This window comes from Chlorocebus sabaeus, chromosome 11 (genome assembly GCF_047675955.1).
Source record: "Chlorocebus sabaeus isolate Y175 chromosome 11, mChlSab1.0.hap1, whole genome shotgun sequence".
Classification (NCBI taxonomy): Eukaryota; Metazoa; Chordata; class Mammalia; order Primates; family Cercopithecidae; genus Chlorocebus; species Chlorocebus sabaeus.
In genome coordinates, this window is record NC_132914.1 from 80033911 (window position 1) to 80060712 (window position 26802).

The 26802-nt window shown below is 36.2% G+C and overlaps 1 protein-coding gene across 2 annotated transcripts in view; it reads left to right on the forward strand.

Annotated features, from left to right (window-relative positions):
- TMTC2 (transmembrane O-mannosyltransferase targeting cadherins 2) overlaps positions 1-26802 on the forward strand; it is a 449167-nt gene that overhangs the window by 112083 nt on the left and 310282 nt on the right. The window lies entirely within an intron of this gene.

Consider the following 26802-nt stretch of genomic DNA (forward strand, 5'->3'; position numbering starts at 1 on the left):
GATGGGAGGAAAGTCTTTGAAGAGGAACCTCTACTTTACTTTTCACACTCCTTAGTAAGTTTGCTTCTCTTCGCCTTTTTTTTTTTTTTGAGACGGAGTCTCCCTCTATCACCCAGGCTGGAGTGCAGTGGCGCGATCTTGGCTCACTACAAGCTCTGTCTCCCGGGTTCACGCCATTGTCCTGCCTCAGCCTCCCTAGTAGCTGGGACTATAGGCGTCTGGCACCACGCCCGACTAATTTTTTTTGTATTTTTAGTAGAAACGGGGTTTCACTGTGTTAGCCAGGATGGTCTCAATCTCCTGACCTTGTGATCCGCCCGCCTCCCAAAGTGCTGGGATTACAGGCATGAGCCACTGCGCCCAGCCGGCTTTTCCACTTTTTAAAAAAGCCCTTGGCCTTTCATTGCTATCATCAGTGGTGCTATATAAAATTTTTATTTTTTTAATTAATTCACCATGTCTTTATTGAACATCTAGTTGGTGCTAGACATTCTACTCGTTCTGGGAATACTGAGATGAATGATACAGCTTTTATCCTTGAGGCATATGCTGTTTAGTAGAGGAGGCAGAGAAGTAAACAGATAAATCAAAATTCAACCAGTGTGGGATGTGAACAAGGTACTGTGGAAGCATCTAGAGGGGAGGGAAGCACTGGGAGGAACTGGAAGGAAATCTTTTATTTTGTGAATTGAGTTAAATGTTGTTAGATGGCAGCAAATCTAAGTGGTTCACAACTGACAAATGATTCAGGAAATTCTGTTTTCTTTACTATTTTCTGCCAACTCTGACAGCATTATTTCAAGAAAAGAAAAAAATGCCTCAATTAGTCACACAAATACAGTAAACTTGAAATTACTTGAGTAGTAAGGAGTTATGACTGATACTCCATGGCAACCACAGTCGAATTTCTCCAACTTGCCCAAAAGGACCAAAAAAGAATCAGATAAAGTATTGGGCATTGTATTTATTTTATCCTTGGTATTTGGCATTTTTGAATCTACCCCCATTCTCCAGTGGGGGTAGATACGGAACCTGGATGTACAATTGACCTTTGAACAATGCACGGATTAAGGGCACCAAGCCCAGTGCAGTCGAAAATGTGCGTATAATTTTTGACTCCCCAAAACTTCATTACTAATACTATTGACTAGAAGCCTTACTGATAAGTTAATTAACACATTTGGGATATGTGTTATATACTGTATTCTTACAGTAAAGTAAGTTAGAGAAAAATATTACTAGGAAAATCTTAAGAGAGAAAAAAATATGTTCATTATTCATTAAATGGAAGTGGATCATCATAAAGGTCTCCATCCTTGTCTTCGCATTGAGTAGCCTTCAGAGGAGGAGGAAGAGGAGGGGTTTGTCTTGCTGTGTTAGATGCAAAGGCAAAAGGAAGTCTGTGTAAGTGGATCCACACGGTTCAAACGTTTGTTGTTCAGGGTCAGCTGTGTATACACCGTTCTTAAGTATGTGGATTGTGTACATATTTTGTCCAAGAAAATCTACCCATGATTTTATGACTCCTGGCACAGAACCCTGTTGAGTTCAAAACAAGCTCCTAACATGTATGATTGACAGGCTGTTTGAAGCAAACAGGAATTGGTATGTAGATCTTCAAATTCTAACTAATTAATGGAAATATTCAGAAATATTCTGGGATATTAATGTGCTGTTCATTCAATATGACTTTTAAACCTGTGAAACATAGGAAGTGATTGTGTTCATCGTCAAATGATTTTTCACTTTATAAAGGGATTTACCCAGGGTTCCTTTAATTAGATAGTTTTACCCAGTGCATTTAATTGTTAGTTTCCAAACCATTAATTCCTTGACGGAAGACTGGAGATTGACAGGAAACTGGAGAGGCAGACAGCTTAAACCGGAGTGTGAGGAATAACCTCTACATTTTATTGTTTGAAATGGAGCAAAAAGAAGGATAACTAGTTCCCTTTGATTTAGTGTCAATTGTTGGGGAAATACTTTATTTTCATATCCTGTGTGAGTGCTACCTCTAGGAGATAAAGCAGGTATTTCAGTGCAAGTTTCTTCTGTGACTTACTGCGCCAAATATGGACTTAGAAGCATCAGAGACAATGCATGACAGAGGCAGTGCATGTTTCTAATGACTGATGGAAATAAGATCCCATAAATCTTTTTCTCTATCTTAGGTAAGTTATATAGGGTCTTTGAATGTGGGGCCAAATTGAATGAGGAAGCATCATGTGAGGTAGAATGTGTCCTCACAGAAAGAGCTAACAAATACAAACTATCCACACTCATTTATTCTGGGATAGCATAAGTAGACCAGTGATCTAATATTAGTATAGGTGATGGAGCCATCCTAATAGATAGATTTGAGATTTAGACTGGAAATGAATAGTCTGAACAAGAGAGAGTTTATGAATTTAATTAATGTAAAACTTTAAAAAATTTAGATGGATGATTACGAACAGAATCATCCAATTTATATTTGTAGCTACCTAAAACTTATTAGGCCTTTCTTATAATGGGCTTTACAATTTTTTAGGTTTTATTTGAGACTGTTTAATAATGATTTGGACAAATTTTAATTGAATGCAGAAATTGGCATCTCTAGATTCATTTTTTTTTTTAAAAAATGAATCTTAAAAATCTTTAAAAACCTTTAAAAAACTGTTTAAAAAAGAGTAGCTGCATCTCTGGGGATTAAAAAGCAATAGAGATTATTAATATAAGTTGAACCAAAATGTCATTAAAATTCCAATTGCCTCACAGTAAAAATTATTAGCTAATTACCCAAAAACAACATGAATTTTTTAAATGTTTCAGAAAAAGAAATGTGATATAATTAATGTGCATGTATCTTAAACTTTTTTCTTGAACTTTTGTTATGCTTGCTTAGAAAATAGGAGACAATATAGTTTTATTTCTATACTGAATATAAGAAGGTGGTATGTTAACTACAATAAAATAACTTTTATTTGTATAGTGCTTTGTAATTTTAAATGTTCTTTTATGTATATCATCTTATTTAATCTTCAACCAGATAGTGAAGGAATTATTGCTGTCAGTTCATAGATATGGAAACTGAGCTGAAACATTAAATAAATTAATCATCAAGGATTATAAACGCTTACTCCTTTCATTTCTTCATCTGTTTATTATTCAGACATATATTGATCACCCTTATATGCCAGGAGGCCCTCTATTGGTATTGGAAGCAAAATTTGTACTTGGATCTTTTGGTATCTACTCCAGTATTATTCTCCTGCCACTACTAGCTGCATTGCAGATGCAGTTCAGAATTACAGTTTAAGCGATATGCCTTTTTACTAGACAGAGTTTGGGATTAGTTTTTATTTTGTAATAGATAAATAATGTTTTTCTATTCTGCTAACATTTTAATGTATAGATTTTCTGTAATCAGACTTTTGTTTAAAGTATGTATTGCCCAAAAGTTTTGTCCATTACTATGTAAAATTACAGTTAAATTCTTATATAATCTCGCCTTCCACTTGGTATGGAAAAGATTCCTCTTTCAAGATTTCTTAGGCTTTTAAAAATCCATTGTTTGATTTTTTTTCTAGGAAAGAAGCTATCTCAATTAATTTTTTATTCTGAGTGAATAAAAAGATTCAGAAATTATTTATATAATTTATATATTGATCGTATTTTGAAATAGTAAATAAAAGCATTCATGGTAAAGAAACAAAGGATTTTACAGCTAATGACCAATAATATGCATTGATCACAGGAGGAATATTCCAAATCTAGTTTAATAAATTGTTCTTGGTTATATACTCAACAGTTACGATAGGTTCTTCATAAGATTTTTTTTTAATAGAAAAAAATCCACAGATCTTGCTTTGCATGTGATTATAACCTGGTTGGGAAGAGATACTAATAACTCCATTACAAATTGGAGTGAAATATGTGTAGCCAACTTCCTTTAACTATACAGAAGACTGAATGCTTAAGTCCTCTGGGTACAGTTTTACAGGGTAAAGGAGACAGTTGTATTGGGACTCATTTTAAAGGATGAGCAGATTCCTGCAGGGGAGATGGATATTTTGAGATTGCACACTGGAATTTTAAAAAATGTTTAAACATACAGTATATAAGTATGTCTACAAATTGGATTTTTAAAAATCTTACTGCTATTAGATATTCTCACAAAGACTTAAGTCATTCATAATTTTTTCTTACTATTTACCTATCCTCTCTGGGGTTGAGTAGGAGTTGGAGGCAGGAGCAGATTCTGTGTATGCAGTAAGTTATTGCCAGTTGCCTGGAGCACGGTAGTTTTGGTACCAGAGTGTGAATGTGAGTTGGGATTCATATCAGGAATTACTAACATACAAGAGATAATTATTTCTTGCTATTTTCCCTGGACTAATGACTCTGAGAAGAAATAGAAGAAACATCGTATTTGATATGCCCAGTATTTCATCAGCTGTTTTTTATTTGAGGGAAATGCTTACAGTATGGGGTCGTACACTTCGAATATTCTCCAAATTAGGCTGGTCCTTTCTGTATATATCATCTTAATCTCTCTTCATTTTGGAGGAGCTGAAATGCTGAGAATTTATATACAGAATCCTTTTGTGGAGAAATTTAGAATGTTCTGGTCATGCATAATGATACTTACTTTTGTCTTGGATATGGAGAGAAAATGTTCATGATTAGAATCTATACATGCTTAATGAGAGAGAAGACTGAATGATAATCAGTTGCTTTTGCATACCAGTTCCTTTAAAAGCTTAGAAAAAGCGGACTTTTTTTTTTTTTTTTTCTTTGCTGTGGTCAAAGGAAGCTTATACTGATTACTGTCAAGTGTTAGATTTTGATTTTCTTTAAAACATAGTGGATGAGATTTTAATTTGCTTTTCATGTAAAAGGCAAAGGTGCACTGTTTATATGAATTCCACATTACAAACTGTTTAACTTTAAACAACATGGAAATTAATTGTAATTTACACTATTAGCAGAATTATTAGAAAACAAAACAAACATTTTACATACAAAACTTTGACCCCAAAATTGGGTCTGTGAGATCCTCTTTCAAGCATGGGAAGTTCTGCATTTTCCAGCAAGGTTTTTATAAAACAGAAATTAAGTGTTTTTCATTCACTTTATGCAGGAAATAGTTATTGTGCACTGATATGGTTAGGCTTTGTGTCCCCACCCAAATCTCATCTCCAATTGTCATCCCCATAATCCCCACATGTCAAGGGAGAGACCAGGTGGAGGTAATTGAATCATGGGGGCTGTTTCCCTCATGCTGTTCTCATGACAGTGAGGGAGTTCTCACAAGATTCGATGGTTTATGAGGTGCTCTTCCCCCTTCGCTGGGCATTTCTCCTACCTGCTACCTTGTGAAGAAGGTGATTTGCTTCCCCTTCACCTTCCCTCATGATTGTAAGTTTCCCCAGAGATGCTGAACCATGAGTCACTTAAATCTCCTTCTTTTGGCCGGGTGTGGTGGCTCACACCTCTAATCCCAGCACTTTGGGAGGCTGAGGCGGGAGGATCATGAGTTCAGGAGATCAAGACCATCCTGGCTTACACAGTGAAACCCCATTTCTACTAAAAATACCAAAAAATTAGCCGGGCGTGGTGGTGGGTGCCTGTAGTCCCAGCTACTTGGGAGGCTGAGGCAGGAGAATCACTTGAACCCGGGAGGCGGAGGTTGCAGTGAGCCGAGATCGAGCCACTGTACACCAGCCTGGGCAACAGAGCGAGATTCTGTCTCAAAAATAAATAAATAAAATAAAATCTCCTTCTTTTATAAATTACCCAGTCTTGGGCAATTCTTTATAGCAGTATGGAAACGTACTAATACAAACACTTACTTTATATTAGGCATTTTTCTAATAATTGTGCTGCAGAGAGATCCGCCCTCATATAGAAATTTTATTCTCATTAATTAATTAGGTTTTGGTCAATTTCTTTTATATTTTACAATAATAGTATTAATTTAGTTGCTCACCATACATATTTCTTAAGCCAATATTATATATAAATTCTAAGTAGTGTTGTCACAGAAAGAAATGGGTCAGTGCAAATGTATATATAAGGAACATTGGGGAAAATTGTTTAAAGCTTTAGTATATTCAAAGGATGGATCTGAAGTTTCATATATTTGCAAATCATTTTAGAAGTTTCAAATGTAATTTAAATTACAATGATAAGAGCTGATATAAGTTTTTCTGAAAGAATGAGCCCTTTGTCCTATGAAAAGTATTTTTTAATATTAGATCCCTGCTTATAGGTAAAATTACTTAGTACGTTTTTTGAGATTTATTTGAAGTTTTCTATTCCACGCTGTCCTTTTTTTGTTTGTTTGTTTTTCTGAGATGGAGTCTCACTCTGTCGCCCAGACTGCAGTGCAGTGGCATAATCTCAGCTCACTGCAACCTCCACCTCCTGGGTTCATGCAGTTCTCCTGCCTCAGCCTCCTGAGCAACTGGGATTACAGGCACCTGTCACGACACCTGGCTAATTTTTGTAATTTTAGTAGAGACAGGGTTTCGCCATGTTGGCCAGGCTGGTCTCAAACTCCTGACCTCAGGTGATCCACCTGCCTCGGCCTCCCAGAGTGCTGGTATTACAGGGGTGAGCCACATTCTCTCCTTCTTAAGATATCTTAACATATCTGAAATTTTAAGAGAATGCTAATACCATAATTTTTCTTTTTCAGTAGTACATATCACTTACTGATACTTATTAGAAGTAAAATCAGTTATTGCAGTTGTCTCAGAGTGACACTGCATGTAATTTCAACTGCATGTAATGCCATCACTGCATGTAATTTCAACTGTTTCTCTCTGTAATAGTGGTTGTATTGAGATTAATTCATGAAACCTTAAGTTCTTTGGGAATTAAAAAAAAAAATCCCGTAAGAAGTAAGGAATTTATTTTAAAGTAATGGCTCAACTGGAAATCTGCATATCATAAAATTTGTCCATTTAATGGAAAGCATCAACTGACTTAGCCAACTTTTTTGAGTGGAAGGGTTATTTAAGGTGACATCTAGTCAATTTGAAAAGTATATAGACCCAAAATCAAATGGAATTGTATTAACTTAAACTATTGGATATTTTCTATATCATGTGGCATACCTATAACAAAGACAGTTAAGAAAGAATTATGGAAAGCATCTTTTACGTGTGATAAAAGATAGTTTCTGTAGGTTTATTGAAATAATTGAACATAGTAGATTTTTATTTTTGACTAGCTCGGTTTGTTTCTCTCCCTCTTCCTTTTTCTTTTGCTCTTTTTTTAAATGAAAATCTTGTAAACTTATAGAAAAGTATTGATAATTAAGTATATTTAATGTAAGAAATATTAAATATTAAATTAAATAAATTAAATTATTATATTAAATATTAAAACATGATTTGTAGGACTAAAAACAAATTTTAAAAATCACAAAATCACTTAGAACAATCTCTGTCCCTATAATAGCAACTTTCACTTTTGATTGTTAGATTTAACTGGTATATGTCATCTAGTTATTTGCTATCACACTGTAAATTCAGTTTTTATCATTCAGTGACAGATTTTCACAAATATGTCAGACGAGTACTTTATATATGTATATATGGATCATTATGTATATATGAATATTCCCCAAGCCCACTATAATAGTGTGTATCAGTATCTCTTTCTTTTAACGTGTATGAACTCAGCTATATAATACGACAATATGTATAGTTTTAAATATTCTAGCATCTCTGGCAGATACTATTTTCTACTTGAATGCTTATGTTTATTTGGAACTCACTACTCTGTAACAGCAGCTGGTTATGTTCCTGGGCAGGTTTAATAGCCGTTCTGTCATATTGAGTCAAAATGTTCTTCCTTTTACATTTTTAGTTAAGTCTTGTGAAGCCACACAGAAGTCAGCTACTCTCTTTATCAAGTGTTAACTTTTCATATATTTTACAGGAATGATTCTATCCCTACTTAAGGTTTTCTCTTCTTAGGTTAAATGTTCGATTTCCTTTGTTGAGGAGTTTCTTATTTGGCCTTCTTTCTAAACACTTAACCATTCTGCTCATTCTCTTCTTGACACAGGCTATTTAATCAAGGTGACATATAAAATATGGTCCTCCACAGAGCACCACTATGAGTCTCCTACCTCCCCAGATCTATAAACTATATTTATACAGTTTTATGCGCTTTTTTGACAGTCAGTTTATGATACTGGCGTGGGAAATTTCTTCCCTACCCTCCCTACCCTTTTAATCTGTATTTCCTTTATCTGTTTTATATATAGCAATATTTTTAACCAAAAACTTGAGACTGACTTTTATATGTACTTATTGATTTCGTGTTTATGGACTCATTCATTTATGGATAATTTCAGCAAATACTTACTGAACTGCTGTGGGCCACATATTCTAGTAGGTGCTGGTAGAAAGTGGTAAAGTATAGTACCAAACTTTTTAGTTTCCTCTGGTTTCAATGTTATGTTTATGATACCCTCAGAAGGAACAGGGAATAATAATGAAGATGATCATGATAGCCAGATTTTATAGTGTGCTTAACAGTTGCTGGCGTATTGACCTCTCACAACAATCCTTAAGTCGCAACTACTATTTATTATTCCCATTTTGCAGATGAAGAAACCTCAGCTTATTGAGATGAAGATTCTTGCTCATGGTGAGGTCATGGATGGTCGAGCTAGCATTAGATTCCAGTTAATCTGCCTGCAAAGTAAATTTTATTAACCACTCTGTTAAGTAAGAAACAAGGCATTACTGAATTTGAAGTAAGGGAAAAAATTTGTTTTTCAGATGAATGACAAAAGATTTCCTGGAGGAAATGGACTTTGAAGAAGGGGAACTATCCATTCAAAAGAAACTATCACCAGGAAGAGGCACTGAGGTGGAAAAGAATAAAGCACTAGGGAGAATACTATTCGTGTAGTTTGGCTACATGGGGACATACACATAAGGCATGTGGAGGAATGCAAGATAGGAAAAAGATTAGAGACAGATTGTGGCGGACATCAAGTGCCATGACAAAATGAATGTATTTTGTTGGTTTTTGAGCAAGAATGTTGAGCATTGTCATCTCCTGCTTTAAAATTGTTACCTTGCAGTAGTATTCAGGGAGGATTATAAAGAAAGCAGGTAGATAGGGAGAAAAAGAAACAGAATTACCAATCATGATTAGAAGGAACAAAAAGGATAGACACGAAAGACAGGGTGTTGCTTCAATTGTTTGACTTTAAAATCAAATGAATATTGGAGTAAGAAAGAAGTGGTAACTGAAAATCAAGACACTGGCAACAGAAATAGTCAGATGTGGTTGAGGAACATTATTTTAGGAAGATGAGGAATTGACCTTTACGTTGAGTTTGAAATACTACTGTGGAATCCAGATGGAATTATCTAGTGAGCAGTTTGAGAATCAGTGTTGTAGCTCAGGGGAAAGTTGAAAATGGAGAAATAGACTTGATTTGAGCTGTGTAGAGGGGAAAACTGAGATACATATGGAAGTAAACAGGTGCTAAAGAGGATGAGTGGGTGTAAACCACATGACATCAGGACATTGGAGGTACTACCTCTAGACTTAGAGATGACCAGTGGCATTTTCTGACAGTAGTGTGTGACAAACATCATGTTTGTCATGCCTTGACTGTTTTATTAAGGACTTTGTGTACAGTTTTCATGTAAGCTCCTGCTTCATGCATTTCTTTCTTTCCTTCCCTCCTTCCTTCCCTCCTTCCTTCCTTCCTTCCTTCCTTCCTTCCTTCCTTCCTTCCTTCCTTCCTTCCTTCCTTCCTTCCTTCCTTCCTTCCCTCCCTCCCTCCCTCCCTCCCTCCCTCCCTCCCTTCCTTCCTTCTTTCCTTCCTTCCTTCCTTCCTTCCTTTTTTTTTTTTTTTGGTAGAGTCTCACTCTGTCATCCAGGCTGGAGTGCATTGGTGCAATCTTGGCTCACTGTAAGCTCTGCCTCCCAGGTTCACCCCATTCTCCTGCACATTTCTTAAATGTTTATGCTTCATTCCTTGAGTAGGTCACCCTCAAACATTTCATTCCTAAAATCAGGTGCTAATTCCATTATCCCTGCCAAAGTTTCAGATTTACTGTAATAACCAGGTCCTTGACTTATTTTCATTCCTCTCATCATAAATGCTTCATGGTCATTTCTCTGAACTCCTGTTTTTTTTTTTTTTTCAATCTATAATACAAGTTTTACTGTCTCTTCTGATGCATATTTTTAAAGTTCCTTATCTCGTTAACATCTAGTGTCTCACAATTCTATGTATGCTTCACTATCTGGAACCTGTACTACTGATTTCATTGAGGTTGCTGTAAAGCATTGCAGTTTATCAGTTGTTGCAAAATGTAGCTTGACTTACATAATTTGGTAATGATTTTTGGGGGTTTCCTGTGTGATCTTCAGAGTCTTAGACACCCATAGCCTAATAGGACTCTGGCAACCAAATTTGTACTGATTAATCGTCAGATCATGATATTTAAAGGTAATCAGTATCATCTTCTTTTAAATAACCATACTTTTAATTTTTACAAATTTTAAAGGAACAAATAAGGATTCCCTTGGGGCTTGATCTGATCTTACATTTAACATTTGAAGGGGAGGTATAGTTCCTCTGACATTTAGGGTCAATAATTGATTTCTCTATTGTCTTTGAATTTTAAAGGAATTATAGCAGTCAATCCCATTGTGGTTTATTCCTGGAAATCTTTCCTTCAAAGTTTATTGATGTTGGCATCTATTCTACTGAAGATAAATACAGGTATATATATATATATATATATATAAATATAATTTTTTTTTTTTTTTTTTTTTTTTTTTTTGCTTATTTTATCCCAGTAAGAAGCAGGAATGAAAGTCTGTAGGCCAAAACATTAACTGTCCAGTGAAGGTGTGACCCAGCAAATCTAAAGAACTCAGTAAACTTCATATTAACATGTTGAATCAATCTGAAAAAATACTGTCCATTCTTGAGAAGGAATAATGGACTTCAATAACTTGTATTACATAGGATGAATCTTCACAGATACGTGGGTTGAGGGTAGAGAGGGACTGATTTAGTCTGAGAAAGTCTTTTCCTCTCTCTATTTTGTAATACTTCTAATAGACCTATTTAGCTTCACATCTCTTCTGTAAGCAGATTTTGCTTTTCTTTGCATTTCTATGATGGAGCATAGTACTTGATATAGTAGTGGGTACGTATTAAATGATATATAAAGGCATGAATGAGCAAACTTTGTCTAAAAAGAAGTTAAGGCCATTTATAAATTTTTGTTGAGTTGAATGTGCTTTTTTTTTTTTAATTTTTTTCCCTAATTCTTCAGTTTAAAAATGAACAGTGAAGGTTCCTATTTAGAGAATGCGCTGTGTTCTCTAAATGTGTAGACCTCAGGACACTAGGAAAACCTAAATCATTTCAAAATGAACGAATAAAACATTAGCTAAAATTCATTCAGCAAAATTAAGCTTCACTTGTGAAAACTTCATTTAAAATTGAAGGCATCCATTTGATACATGTGTACAATACCACATATGTCCCTCACCTTAGAAATGTGTTAACAAGTTAACACTTGTTAGTTCTTTGAGGGGGCCAGAGAGTTTTTAGGAGACTGCCAGGAAGTCTCCAAAACACGCACGATTAGATGGTAACAGTGGTGATGTTTTTGAAATGTTGTGGCCTTTGAGACATAGCATGAGTCTGCAATAAGATAGAATATGTGTTTGCTACATTGGATTTCTATTATCTTCCCAAATGCATATGGAAGGTGTCTCCTTTACCTTGGGACCCACCAAAAACCTGCTGTTTTTCCACCAAATGATATTAGGCAAAGATTAGGAGTAGAGAGATTTTTTTGGCCTATAGTGCTCTGTGAAAATGGAAAGGGCAGGCTTACAAGATAATAGACTTCCAATTACTGGAAATATTTATTAGAGATTGGAAAAATTTGAGAAGATTCTACATTAGAAGGAAGATTGGATAAAATTTGTGTAAGCAAATAAAATTTCTGCTTACTCCAGTCTGCACTGTAGAAATAGCTTAGGCTGAATTGGTGAAAAAGAATATAGCACAGTATATGAATATAGGAACAAAACTCTTAAGAGTCAGGAATTTTTCTTTCTTTATTTTTTGAGAGGGAGTCTCACTATGTCATCCAGGCTGGAGTGCCATGGCACAATCTCAACTCACTGCAACCTCCACTTCCTGGGTTCAAGTGATTCTCCTGCCTTGGCCTCCCAAGTAGCTGGGATTACAGACGCCTGCCACCACACCCTTGCTAATTTTTGTATTTTTAGGAGAGATGGGGTTTTACCATGTTGGCCAGACTGGTCTTGAACTCCTGACCTCAGGTGATCCACCTACCTCAGCCTCCCAAAGTGCTGGGATTACAGGCATGGGCCACTGCACCCGACTGGAATTTTTCTTTATTCTGTGAAAGTCTATTGGTTTTGGTTTTTGCTTTTTTACTTTAACCTAGTATCTAAGAATTTTTCTACTTTTTCCTAAAGCCATTTTGTGTTTATTTTATTGTTATATAGTATTCTTCAGGAGTTCAGCCTATAGTTCAGTTGTTCTTTTTGATACAGTTTGGCCTATATCCTGTAATAATTCTTGAATGTGTTTCTGTAAGTGGAGTGACAGAAGGCCATTTGTGCTGTTAAAATCTGTTGCCCTTGGCAAAGGGCTAAAAGGATCACTTTGTGTGTGTGTGTGTCAGTGTTTACTACTGGTGCCTTGTTTGAATCATATCCTTCACTGTTATTCATTAGGTCATTTGTGTCTTTAGTCATTAAACTTTGTCTCATTCCTCAGTGAGAGAAAGCACAGTGAGACCATAAAAGATGAAACTGGCACCTCATTTACTTTATAATACGGAATTCACTGCTTCCAAAATGAAACCAAGTTGATTAGATGACGCTGATAACTGTTATCTTTTTAAACGTTGGATCAATTGCCTTTTGTGTGTCTTCATTTTATCACCAGAAGGCTCAAGCTTGGTGGCACACACAATTTATTCTTGGCTGTGTATGTTGACCTTTGAGATAATGGAAAATTATTTTAGGGCTCTAATTTCTATCTCTTCTGTCTTGGGTGGCATTTTCTGTGTAGTACCAGGCAGCACCTTTTACTTTATACTTTAAAGGAAGTAATGGGCTACAGCTATGATTTTAAGATGGGAGTAAAATCTCTGTTCTTTCTCCCTGTATCTCATCATTTAGTGCTATATCTCATCTTTTCTACATGAAAATAGTTTTGCATTTTTGGACATGGAGCCTTACCATTTGGACTTCCCAGACCTATTTTTATTTCTTATTGCAGTACTTGCTGTGGAACTGCTGACTGGCTATTTTTTTTTTTTTTTTTTTTTAATCTATGGAAAAGTAGAATTCCAAATACTTCCAGATAATGCATATTACAAAGACTAATTTCTTTTGTCCTTGCTAATATTGTGCTATTTTCTTCTCAATATAAGTTTTCCATGGTAAGTCTTTGCAAAATTGAAACTGTTTCTTACTTATGGGAAGTTCAAAAAATGATGGATGACTCAACTTTAACGCCTGCATGCTTCTCAAGCACGTAACATTTTTGCCTGACTCTTTCCATGCACTTGACCACATGCCCTAGACCATGATTCAATAGAAAGGTTAATTGCAAGGTTCTTTAGGTCATTTGTAACAGTGAACATGGCTGTACATGAAGTATTTATGTTTATTTCCTCTGTAAATGTAAAGGTATCCTCTCGTTTGATTGTGGACATGTCGAAGACTCTCCGAATCTCTCAAATACCTCGTATGGGAGTGCCCACTAATAGTTGCTTAATGAATACTCAACGATGTTAAATAGTTTTTTAGCATTTTCAGCCATCACTTAATTACTTTCTCATATTCAACCTATTAGAATTTTATGGTTGACATGAGGCTTGTTCTGGAAACAGATCTGTTTTGAACCTTACAGACTACAAGCTAATTACAAGTTAATGTAATGTGAAAATAAAAAGTAGGTCATTTGAAGGCCAAATGGGCAGTGATAGACTTCATCTCTAATCCGAAATACTTGCAGTGGATAAGCTTTCTTAGCACTATTGTGTATTTTTTTTTTTTTTTCTGTTTTCAAATTTTGCTGTGAAAGGATAACTTACGTACTACATTTACAGTAGGTACAAAGTAAGGCCTAACTTTTCCTAATAATTAGTCCAATGGGAATTCTACAGGGTTTAAGTAGCATTTCACATAGATATTAGAATTATTGATACACATCCTAGATGAGAAGAAAATTCTAGTTTGACAGCATCTGTAGTATGGCTTAGAAATGACATTCTAGCCTCTGTTTAAATGCTTTCTTTGAAAGGAAAGCTACTATTAGGATACAATTTCTGTCATTCTTGAACAATTTTAATTTTTAGAAAACTTTTCTTTCAACTGAAAGATAATTTTTTGTTACTTTCAACTCGAATTGCTCTTATAATGTAACTCTTTAGCAGATTGAACATTTCTAATTTTATAACTGTTTGGATAACATGGCTCTGAGATCCTTTTTTCTCTGGCGTACTTATAGATAATCTCCAGTTTATCCTGGCTCCTTTTGAAATGGGATATTCAGAACAAGACACTGTTCATGATCTCATAGTACTTTTTCTTTCTTTCTTTCTTTTTCCTTTTTTTGAGACAGAGTTTCGCTCTTATTGCCCAGGCTGGAGTGCAATGCCATGATCTCAGCTCATTGCAGCCTTCACCTCCCAGTTCCAAGCGATTCTCCTGCCTCAGCCTCCTGAGTAGCTGGGATTACAGGTGCCTGCCACCACACCCAGCTAATTTTTTGTGTTTTTGGTAGAGACGGGGTTTCACCATGTTGACCAGGCTGGTCTCAAACTTCTCCTGAACTCAGTCGATTCACTTGCCTCGGCCTTCCAAAGTACTGGGATTACAGGTGTCATGAACCACCGCGCCCGGCCCCACATAGTACTTTGTAAGTGTATTAGTCAGGGTTCTCTAGAGACACTGAACTAATAGGATAGATGTATATATAAAGGGGAGTTTATTAAGGAGTATTGACTCACACAATCACAAGGTGAGATCCCACGACAGGCCATCTGCAAGCTGAGGAGCAAGGAAGCTAGTCCAAGTCCCAAAACCTCAAAAGTGGGGAAGCCAACAGTGTAGTCTTCAGTCTGTGGTCAAAAGTCCAAGAGCCCCAAAACTGAGAATCTGATGTTCGAGGGCAGGAAGCATCCAGCACGGGCGAGAGATGTAGGCTGGGAGAATAAGCCAGTCTAGTCTTTCCACATTCTTCGGCCTGCTTTTATTCTGGCTGTGCTGGCAGCTGATTAGATGGTGCCCACCCAGATTGAGGGTGGGTCTGCCTTTCGCAGTCTACTGACTCAAATGTTAATGTCCTTTGCCAACACCCTCACAGACACACTCAGGAAAAATACCTTGCATCCTTCAATCCAATCACGTTGACACTCAAATATTAACCGTCACACTAAGGAAACTTTCTTTTTTCTTTCCTTCATTCCTTTCTTTCTTCTTTCTTTTCTTTGAGACAGAGTCTCGCTGCAATGCCCAGGCTGGAGTGCAGTGGAGTGATCTCGGCTCACTGCATCCTCCTCCACCTCCCGGCTTCAAGCGATTCTCTTGCCTCAGCCTCCCGAGTAGCTGGGACTACAGGCACGTGCCACCACACCCGGCTAATTTTTGTATTTTTGGTAGAGACAGGGTTTCACCATATTGGTCAGGCTGGTCTTGAACTCCTGACCTCAGGTGATCCGCCTGCCTTGGCCTCCCAAAATGCTGGGATTACAGGCGTGAGCCACTGTGCCCAGCCAGGAAACTATATTTCTATGTTGTATTTTTATTCACTCTAAGTTTGTATTAACTTTTACAAACATACTATTGATCCTTAATTACCTTGCAAATAATTAAAACACTCATGTTTTCTGCCATTAACCCAGAAGTCCCTTATTCATTACTGGTGCGATTAATTTGTGGACCTGGATTCTGTGTTTTTACAAAAAATTTCAAAAAATGACTGATGACTATTTTTTTACAGGCATGGTCTCACTCTGTTGCCTCGGCTGGAGTGCAGTGGCGGGAAGAACTCTTAGGCTCAAGCGATCTTCCTGCCTCCACTTCTGGAGTAGCTAGGACTATAGGTGCATGCCACTGTGCTTGGATAATTTATTTATTTTTTATTTTATTTTATTTTATTTTATTTTATTTTGTTTGTTTATTTTGTAGAGAAGGAGTCTTGCGATATTGTCAAGGGGCTGATCTTGAACTCCTGGCCTCAAGCCATTCTCTTGCCTTGGTCTCACAAAATGCTAGGATTATAGTTATGAGCCACAGTGCCTGGCCAATTCTAGGTTTTTATGATCAAATCCATTAAATACCACCTCATTTGTTTTGATCCTTTTTACTAATCTGTTGAAGACTTGAATCCTGACAAAGCAAATAGCAGAGTACCTTTTTAAATTTTATGCCATAAGCATCTCACAAAAGTCCTGGCCCAACCTTCTTTCTTTCATTACCATTTAATTTTTTGGGAACTAAAAGATTCATGATGCCAAGTTTGTAAATACTGTTTTAATTACCAACTCATGTTGGTAATGACTAATGGTAACGGCTCTCTTTAAAATACAGTCTTCTGTTTCTCATATGTTATTATGAGGGAGGTGTTACTTAGAAAGATTAAGTAACTTCATTTATATTTTCATTTGTTCAATAATATATTCATTCCAAATTATTTACTGGATTTCTGCTATGTGATAGATGCATAGGAGTTTGTAATCCCAGCACTTTAGGAAGTCAAGGCGGGTGGATCACGAGGTCAGGAGTTCAAGACCAACCTGGCCAAGATGGTGAAACCCCATCTCTACTAAAAATACGAAAAAAGCCGGGCATGCTGGCATGTGCCTATAATCCCAGCTACTCGGGAGGCTGAGTCAGATAATTGCTTAAACCTGGGAGGTGGAGGTTGCAGTGAGCTGAGATTGCACCACAGCACTCCAACTACTTGGACGACAGAGCGAGACTCCATATATATATATTAAAAAAAAAAAAAGGCTAGATGTGTCCTCTGCCTTGTATCTCTTGCAAGCTACTGTAAAAAGCACTCCCTTGCAATGGAATTCAATGAGCTATCAAGTGATGAGAAGACATGGAGGAACCTTAAATGCATATTACTAAATGAAAGAAGTCAATCTGAAATGACTATGTATTGTATAATTCTAACTATATGACATTCTGGAAAAGGGAAAACTATGGAGGAAGTAAAAGATCAATGGTTGCTGTGAAGGAGGGAGGGATGAAAAGGCAGAGCTCAAAGGATTTTTAGGGCAGTGGAACTACTCTGTGTGATACGTAATGGTGGATACATTTGCCCAAATTATAGAATGTACAACACCAAGAATGAACTGTAAGGTAAACTATGAACTTTTGTGTAATAATGATGTGTGACTTCAGGTTCATCAGTTTTAACAAATGTACCACTATAGCCAGAATGTTCATAGTGGGAAGCTTGTTCATGTGAGGGGCAGGGAGTATATGGGGACTCTCTCTGCTTTCTGCTGAGTTTTGCTGTTAACCTCATAGATCTCTGAAAAATAAGTTATATTTTAAAAAGAGTACTCTTATATAGCCTATATATCCCCTTCTTTTGGGTGAGAGGGTTTACAAAGATTATGAGGGCTTTATGAAATACCACATTAAAACTCCAATATGAAGAAGAGGATGGAGGGCATTTAAAGAAACTTCTTTGAAAAGGTGTTAAGAGAAAGTGCTAGTATTCTGAGCACTTTGAACTTTTACTTTAGGGTAGTTTTATGGGACTGAAATTAACCTGTGGTAGTTCCTCTTCTGTTGTTTCTGAGAAGTGATGCAGTTCATAAATCAGTTCTGTTATTATATTATATGCTGAAACATTTCATAAGTTAGTGGGAAATCTTTCTAAAACGTATTCCATATTTACCTTCATAATTGAAGTATATTGGATTTCTCTTGTCACAGAACTCGGGACCACCGTGATGGTCACTCACTATTATATTTTGTGCTAATATGTACACACATTCAGGAGCTTGTATATGAATAGGAAATTTTTTCTCTGCATAAAATGGCCCCAGGCCATTTTTGTGTTCCCTCTCTTCAAAGTTCAGGTCTGTGTAGTATACATTATAAGATCCATACAATTGTATGTTTAAAATATATTTTTCATTTGTATGTTTAAAAATATATTTAATTTTTTAAATTGTTTAAAAGTATGTTTATGTTTAAAAAAATTTTATTTTTTAGTTGTATGTTTAAAAAACATATTTACTTTTTTTCTTTCATAATTCACCTGCCAGGTGTTACTTTTGCTATTTATATGAGTACTCTGCTAGGCTTTTGCCCATTTCTTGATTTGCTAAATTTAATTTGCTGTGGAATTAAAAATGAACGTGTTTAGCTTGTTAGTATTTCTAAGTGTTAGTAGACAATTACTGGCATGGATGTTTTCTTTAGCTCAAAGAAGGACAGGTAAACATCTGCAGTCAGGGAATGCAAAATTAATTTAGGATTTGGACCTCTTTCTAATCCTTAGTTCAGATGTTGGCGGTCATTGATTATTTTTTTAGAAAAACCCCAGTTAACCCTGTTCTTGAGAAGGGGAATGGGTAGATATTATTTTATTTTTGTGTTCCAGTCCTAACTATGTTTTGTAATTTTCTGTACCCTCTGTTCACCCCCTCCACCACAAAAAATAAAGAAAGATAGGAATAATAATGTGTATTAAGCCCTGGTCTTGTTGCTGGCCGTTATTCCATTTCTTTTTTTTTTTTTTTTTTTGAGATGGAGTCTGGCTCTGTCACCCATGCTAGCGTGCAGTGGTGCCATCTCGACTCACTGCAATCTCCACTTCCCAGGTTCAAGTGATTCTCGTGCCTTAGCCTCTCAAGTAGCTGGGACTGCAGGCGCCCACCACCAGGCCCAGCTAATTTTTGTACTTTTATTAGAGACGGGGTATCACCATGTTGACCAGGCTGGTCTTGAACTCCTGACTTGAAGCGATCCACCTTCCTCGGCCTCCCAAAGTGCTGGGATTATAGACTTGAGCCACCGCGCCCAGCCTATTCCATTTCTTAAATAGCAAATGTTTTGTGTGGATCTTACAATGTATATTGCAGAGACCTGAACTTTGAAGAGAGGGAACACAATAATTTACCCAACAGCAGAAACAGTCCATCAGCCCTCTTTGGCTGATGTGGTTTGGTGGTCAGGCTAATCAGAGTGGGATCTTGGTATGCCAATAAAAATGTACACCATTCATTATAATAATTTGGTTCAGGATTATTCTCTGTTCTCTTACCTACTGAAGTATCTGGCACTTAGCAGTTGCTCAGTAAAAACGCGTTTAAATAAATAGAAACGAAATGCAATTTAGGCTGTTCAGATGAAAATTAATTTATATCAAATTGTCAGTATATGCAGAAAGGGTATGATGCTAATATTTCATGTAAGAAAAAGATACAGAAGTTAATAGGAATTACATGCCTGTAACATTTAGTAAAATTAAATGGCCTGAGAAATTGCTGTTTAGTAGGATGTTAGAAATAAATGCTGTAGATGTGATGATTTGTAATCATGGAAATTAGTATTTGAATTTTAAGCTTTCTAGTTAAGTAAGGGGGAGGCTAATTTTCCATCGGAGTATTTTCAGGAAAATCATCCATTAAAAATATACATAGGCCGAGCACGGTGGCTCACGCCTGTAATCCCAGCACTTCGGGAGTCGAAGGCAGGCAGATCACCTGAGGCCAGGAGTTCGAGACCAGCTTGGCCAACATGGTGAAACTCCATATCTACTAAAATTACAAAAACTAACTGGGTGTGGTGACGCGCGCCTGTAGTCCCAGCTACTTGGGGGCCTGAGGCAGGGGAATCACTTGAACCTGGAAGTTGGAGGTTGCAGTGATCCGAGATCGTGCCACTACACTCCAGTCTGAGAGACAGAATGAGACTTCATCTCAAAAAAAAAAAAAAAAAAAAAAAAAAAAGGCATATAAGCAGATGAGAAGGCACTGTATGTTTTATTGTGATTTAGCTCTTCTTTCGACAGAAGAGGTGATAAACTAAGAGGACTTCCTTCAATTGATTCCAACTTGACATCCACAGTAAGTTTTATTTGAAAAAACAAAACAAAACAAAACACATTTTTTGAACTATGAATACCACTGGAAATACAGAGTATTTATAATGGGACAAAAACAGTTGGAAATGTGAGATGGGGAATCTGATGTTTTTATTTTCCTGCTGAACATGAATGGGAGAGCATGCAGAACTTCCAGATTCACAGTCTTCCAGTCAGCCACAGGAGTGAAGAGGTGAGCCAGTGCAGGGCCAAGAGACATGGGGGAACAATGAGGTTGTTTGTAAAATCACTTTAGTTTCTCAGTTCAGCCAAGTGTTTTCAGTTTTTTTGTGGACAGTTTTCCTTGTCACTGGAGCTTCCTTTTCTGCTTTTCACGTATTTTATAGGTAATTGCTTCCTTTTCTAATCCCTTCTCTTGTAGGCAGTATGTCTATTATTTCCACAATGTGGTAGGGTGATGGAAAAATGCCCTATCATATGTAAAATAAAAAATCTCTCCAAAATATGTGTACGTATTTACATATGCCATGTAAACATAATTATTCAAATAAATGGAATACTTTGTAGAAGACTTAACTTTAAGAAACAAATTTTCCTGTAGTAAGAAGTTGCTTTTTCTATTTGTGTGAGGTTTTATGGTTTTGTTACTTTTGCTTTATGTCTTCTCAATGTGTTCACTCTGTGATAGGGAAAACACACATACACACAGTGTCAGATTGCTGGAGATTAACTGAGTTCCTTCAGTACCAGTAAACGAGAGAGTACACAAATGATTGCGAATGGAAAGTTTTACCATAGCTTCAAAAACTTACTTCAGAATGATGGTTGTAGTAAATTAAGAGGAAACAGCAGGTGATGCTAGACTCGAATAAATTTACACATATCAAGCTGATTTCCCAACTTCATTTTTAAAAAATAATGTTTAAGTAAACTTACTAACTTATTCCAAATATAATTTAAATGTCTTTTCATCCAGTTAAAGAAATTGGTAAAGGAGCACATATTTCCTTGTGGTTTGAGCTTTGACAGCAGTACGTATATCCGCTACTCATCCTGGTGTATCTTTCCTTCTTATGGCGAGTTTAGAGTAAAAGGGCAGTTACCATATAGAGGGGTATGTGGGAGCATACTGATGTGTGGTGTTCCTAGATTAGAACCCACGAATACCATGTTGATATTCCAATAATGGCTTCACAATATGTGTAGTCTTTTGATTTTTAACTTTGTGCTACTTTTTCATCTTTTATACTCTATGCCTCTGAAGATTTTTCTTGTTCCCTGCTAAGTTTAAAGTCCAAAGTATAATTTTAATGGTGTGCTTAAAAAAAAGATATTTTTAATTTTGCATTTCATTTTGAATCATCTACTCACATAAAAGGACTTGCAGAGATGGAGAGCTTCAATTATGTTCGTAAGTAATTATGCAGCGACATTTGCTTCAAATCTTTACACATCTTCAGTGGGGGTAGAAAGTCTTTCTTAATTATTGGCTGGACTGATTTTTTTTCCCCTCTTGTTGAATGTATGTGGTCTCCCTGATGAGCTATTTGAAATTCTCTGTGACGTGAGCATGTAGCTGTCACTCTTGCTTACTGAAGATTGGAATGTCCTCTTGGTGACCAAATCTGTGAGAAGCTTTCCAGCCCAATGCCTGGAGCCCTGCCCATATTTGTGAAATATTAGTGTCTGAAATTTGTTCTCATTTTCTCTGAAAATTTACTTATTAGATCAACACATTAAATCATAAATTTTATGTATCTATTTTAAAGCTTGAGTACATTTTAGAGTGCTCTAATTCGCTTATTTTACTGATTAGAAGGTAATGAGGACAAATGATTTGCACCAAGTATTTCTTAAAATTGCTGTTATTTTGACTTGAATTTGGCTCCCTATAGTTTTATTATGTGGAGAAATTATAACATGGGTAGCTGTAGTATCAATCAGTCATCATAAGGAGTACAAGGAGTAAGATGTGAAACAAAGACATTGAATGTTAGCTGACTTTGATACCTGAATTAAGTAACTGTAGTAAGCTGGTTTCGTTTTGTGTAGAGTTAAAAACCTCAAAGGTGCAATACCTACTTTTTCCCTCTCTCGTGTAAGTGGAACAAGAGAAAGGTAAGTCACATCAACCAAGTACCTACCCCTTGACAAGCAGTTGAGGAAAACTGGAGTCAAAGAAGTTAAGGAAATGACCCGAGTTCATGCAATTAGTAGGGGCCCAAGCTGAGACAGGACTCATTCTTGCTGGCACTGAAGACTTTTATTGTTCTTTGCGTCGAATTATTACAGCCTAAGCTGTAGGGAAAAACCTATCCATTTCTATATTAATGTAATAAAAGGAAATGCAGTAACTAATTATTTTCAGGGGCAATAACTTTGAAATTTATGTATTGCTTAATATATTGATTAAAATACAAGCAGAAGTGTTATTTATTGAAAAGTAGTAGCACTCTCAGTACCCTTAAAGAAAACGAAAATGGAAAAGGTAATTCAACACTGTTATACAATTGAATTACAATAATGTGAGTATTTTGACTAATAAAGTATTTAATGTGCAGACCGAAATAACCAATGATGTTTTTCTAGTTGGTAGCAGCATTGTCCATGTTAGGCAGTAAATCTTAAAACACTTTTAATTTCCTGAGTACACTAAGGTTTTATTAGTCACCTTTAGTTTTTTGTGGTTTTGTTTTGTTTACAACTGAGGAACTAGAAACATAATTGATTTACAAAGCTTTTCAGAGTCCTCACAAAAATTTATAATTGGAACTAAACATACTTCCTAGTGCTTGAGTTACTTTCATGGTAACACTGTAGAAACATAGAGGACTGAGATTTGAAGAGGATTCAAAATCAGTTGTCCTTACCTCTCTATAATTTTAAAGACAAAGCAAGGTCTTTACCTACACAGCTTGTGAGTAGCAAACCCAGGATTATCTGTTAAGGTTTTGTTTGTTTGAATTTTGTTTTTAGGGTGGCTTTTTGTTTTTATTTAAAAGAAAATTTACACCATCCAAGTTGTTGGTTTTTATGAATATCTTAAAAATATTTACAGTGAAGAGATCATTGACTTTAAGAAAAGAGGCGTCAAAGTAATCCCATCTCTATGATAGATACTAGTACTAATAAACATGCTATTAGCTAATTTTGGCAAATGTCACCCTTGATTAATCCATATTACTGTAAAAAGTTACATGTATACAACTTAATGCTGTTTATATGTCATTATTCTTGCTGTGATAGGTGCTATAAGGGTAAACCAAGGAGACCTCATCTACTCATAAATGTCAGAGGGCTTCTGAAGTCAACTTGAAGCTAAACTTTGAAGGGTGAGAGGGAGTCAACTAGGTGAAGGTGGGTGGGGTTGGTAGGCGAGGATTAGCTTTAGAGAATTTTTACAAAGGTACAGAGGGAGGTAAGAGCTCTGTAGCCTTGTGGGGAAAGATAAAAGTCCTGTGTGGCTGGAGGTTTGATATTATGGGAAATGCAGTCTTAGATGTAGCCAGAAAGGTGAGCAGAGGCCAGATAATCCTGAACTATGTAGAGAATATTAAAGGTTTTCCTTTTTGTCCCAAGAGCAACAGGATGCACTTAAAACCCTTTTAAGGAATGGAATTACGAGATGAGATTAGGCGGTGCCCTGAGAAAGCAAGCTTACTCTTTTTTCTTTACGGGAATTTGTTTGGATTTTAAATGTTAAATGCAAAATTGGAAAATTTGAAATGGCATTTTCACAAATTAAACTGCATTGTCTCAAATGGAATTCTATTGTGTTTTTATAATTGTACCTTTGTGTTTCTGCCCAGCGTAGTAGCCCTTAAAATGTTTAGTGATCCTCGAACAAATCCTTAGTCCTTCCTTAGCTCACTCTCAGTGTCTCTGCAATGCAGGTGTAGCTGTTTTAGGACCCCATTGGTGCACATTGTATCTTGCCATTTAGTGTGAGAATAGTTCCTTGGTGATACTGACACTAGCTTACAGATAGTTAGATACAATGTTAGTAGAACGTCAGGTATCAATGGATTTTTCCCTGCAGAACAGTATGTCTTAGAAGCCTTTTTTTCTTAGCATGACATCTTACCATGTCCTAATGGTCTCTTGAAGATATACTGTATGTCTTCAGTTTTAATTGTTTTTCTGTTTAGTATATTTGGAAGACCAAGCAATAGCTATTAGTTTTATGCATTAAAAATACATATCAGGTAAAAAATTGTAAACAATCTAAATGTCAGGGCAATGGATTATGAAATTTCACATTCATTGGAATACTCTGTAGTAGTTAATGAAAAAGTTACGTGAATATAGATAAATCTTAGAAACCTATTGAGTAAAAATGCAAGTTTCAGAATGCTGCTTAGCTTAAGATATATTTCAGTTAAGTTTTAAATGTATACCAAACAATACCATATATTTTACATGGAAAAATAAGTAGTAAAAATACGAAATCACAGGGTAGATAGTTCACATCAACTTCAAGAAGGTGGTAACTTCTGCAAGGGAAGGCGAGGGAATAGATTTAGAAGTAGGTTAAAACAATATTCCATCTCACTTCTAAAAGAGAAAACATAGTTGAAATAGGTAACATGAAAATGGATATTTATTCTGGGTGATAGGAGGTATATGAGAAATAGCAAATAAGTTTAACAAAACCCAGGATATTGCCATTGCTTTGACTTTGATGGCAAATGACAGCTAACTAAAAATGGCTTAAACTATAATAAAGTTATTATGTATCTAGAGAAAGGTGGCCTTCTGCCTTCTGGTTTGACCACCTACCCATGATACCATGAGCTCCTCCTGTGCGTCACCAGTTTCTCTCCTATTTTTAAGGTGGCTGCGGCTGCAAACATCAAATTATCAAAGCAGGTCACCCAAAATGGGAAGGGGAAAGAATGAGAGCCCTTTTTTCTCTTATTGGCGGGTAAGTATTTTGTAAAAGAGTACATTACGTCTCGCTGATCAGAGCTTCAGAGCCTGGGCCAACTCTGCTTAAAGCATACGGCCTGGCAGATCATAAGTACTAAATAAATATTTGTTGAATGGGTCTGTCTTTAGCAAAGGAGAATGGGATTGCCATGATTGTTTTGGGAGGTTTCTTCCTGTGGGTGATCTTAATCTTCAGGCCAAACTCTTTGTTGATGCTGTTGTATTTTTCCTGAAATGCTCTCTAATACTTAGGATAGAAATCAGATTATTGGTGGTAGTGGTAGTGTTTTAAATAGAAAAGAGAGCTGAGAAATTATTAATCTCAACCCTTTAATTTTTCCCATATGTGGAAATAGATGTTCAAACAGGTTGTGGCACTGCTGACACTGGAACTCTGTCCTTGATTTCTGCTCCAGGGCTGGCTCTATGTATGTACATTCCTTTTCAAAGACTACAGAAAATCATCAGTGCACTGAATCTCCTTCACGATTGTACGAAGAACTTTCGATGAGGCCGAAAAATGTGCTAAGAAAAGGTTTTGAGTAGTATAGAAGTCTTCTTTGCATTCCTTAGTATTGTGTCGCTGACTAAAACTGGACTCACAGCTAGGTCTTGCCTTGACAATTGATAGAAAGTGGGTTATACAGAACGTTTTATTTGTGAAATAGCCAGCCATTACCATTTTGAAGTGATCTGAAGATCCGTGTGAGCTTCTCAGACTAGACAGCCAGGTTAATAACCATTTCTTTACATGGAATCAAACATGCTAGGTTTCTCTGATTATTTTCTTTTCCTGGCCTTCTAGCTGAATTCATTTGGCTGTGAAGTTAAAAAAAAAAAAATCCTTAAAATATAACTGCAAGCTAGTGGTTACATAGTAAGATTTCTTGCTAAACTTGCTTCCTCATCTTCCCTTCCCTTCCATAGCTAGACTTTATTTACAAGGTGGTTTTTTTTTTTGTTGTTTTTTTTTTTTTTTTTTTGGCGTGAAGTTGCTGTTTTTAATTATGTGTGTGATTTCTTAAATAAGAGGAAACTTGTACACATTTTCAGACTGAATAAATATTATATTATTGTACACTGTTTCATCAGGTAATTATATTGTAAATCAGTATCTGAGTGAGGAGTATGGAGCACCTCTATATTTTGTCCTGTGTGGTAATTTGTCCTGCATTATTGTCTGGAGTATATCTTCCATAACTCAAAAAAATTTCTTTTGTAAAGCAGTGGTGACATTTTATTAAACTCTTGTTAACTTATAAGGCTTAGCCAAAAAACAAACACTGAAAGGCACAAATCTTCACTGCAAATAAATTGTGTGCCAGTGGCGACTACTAATTCAAAGCAGCTTTTGAATTCTAGCAGAAAGTTCTAAACTTCTCTGAATTATAGCCTTAACTTAATTTGTCATCCCAAGAAATAGCTTTTTTAAAAGGAGGAAAAAGGGATGGAAGACAGAGGGGAATGTAAAATAGATTCGTTTTAGGGAGCAAATATTTCCGATCCAGTTTTGCAGTCCCAGTTCCCTGTTGGTCCCACTTCCCATGGAAATTTAGTGTAAAACTTAGGCCATGCCCATAGAAGGCACCACGCAAGACATTTAGTACTACCCAAGTTCTATCCAAGATGGTGTCAGACTAGCACAAATATCAGTCTAATTGTAGTTAGGCATGGCTGCTTTCTCTCAGTGGAGAGTTTTTTTCTCCCTATGCATTTTTGTCTTCTTTTCCAAAATGTCAATAAACTTTAAGGAGTAGAAC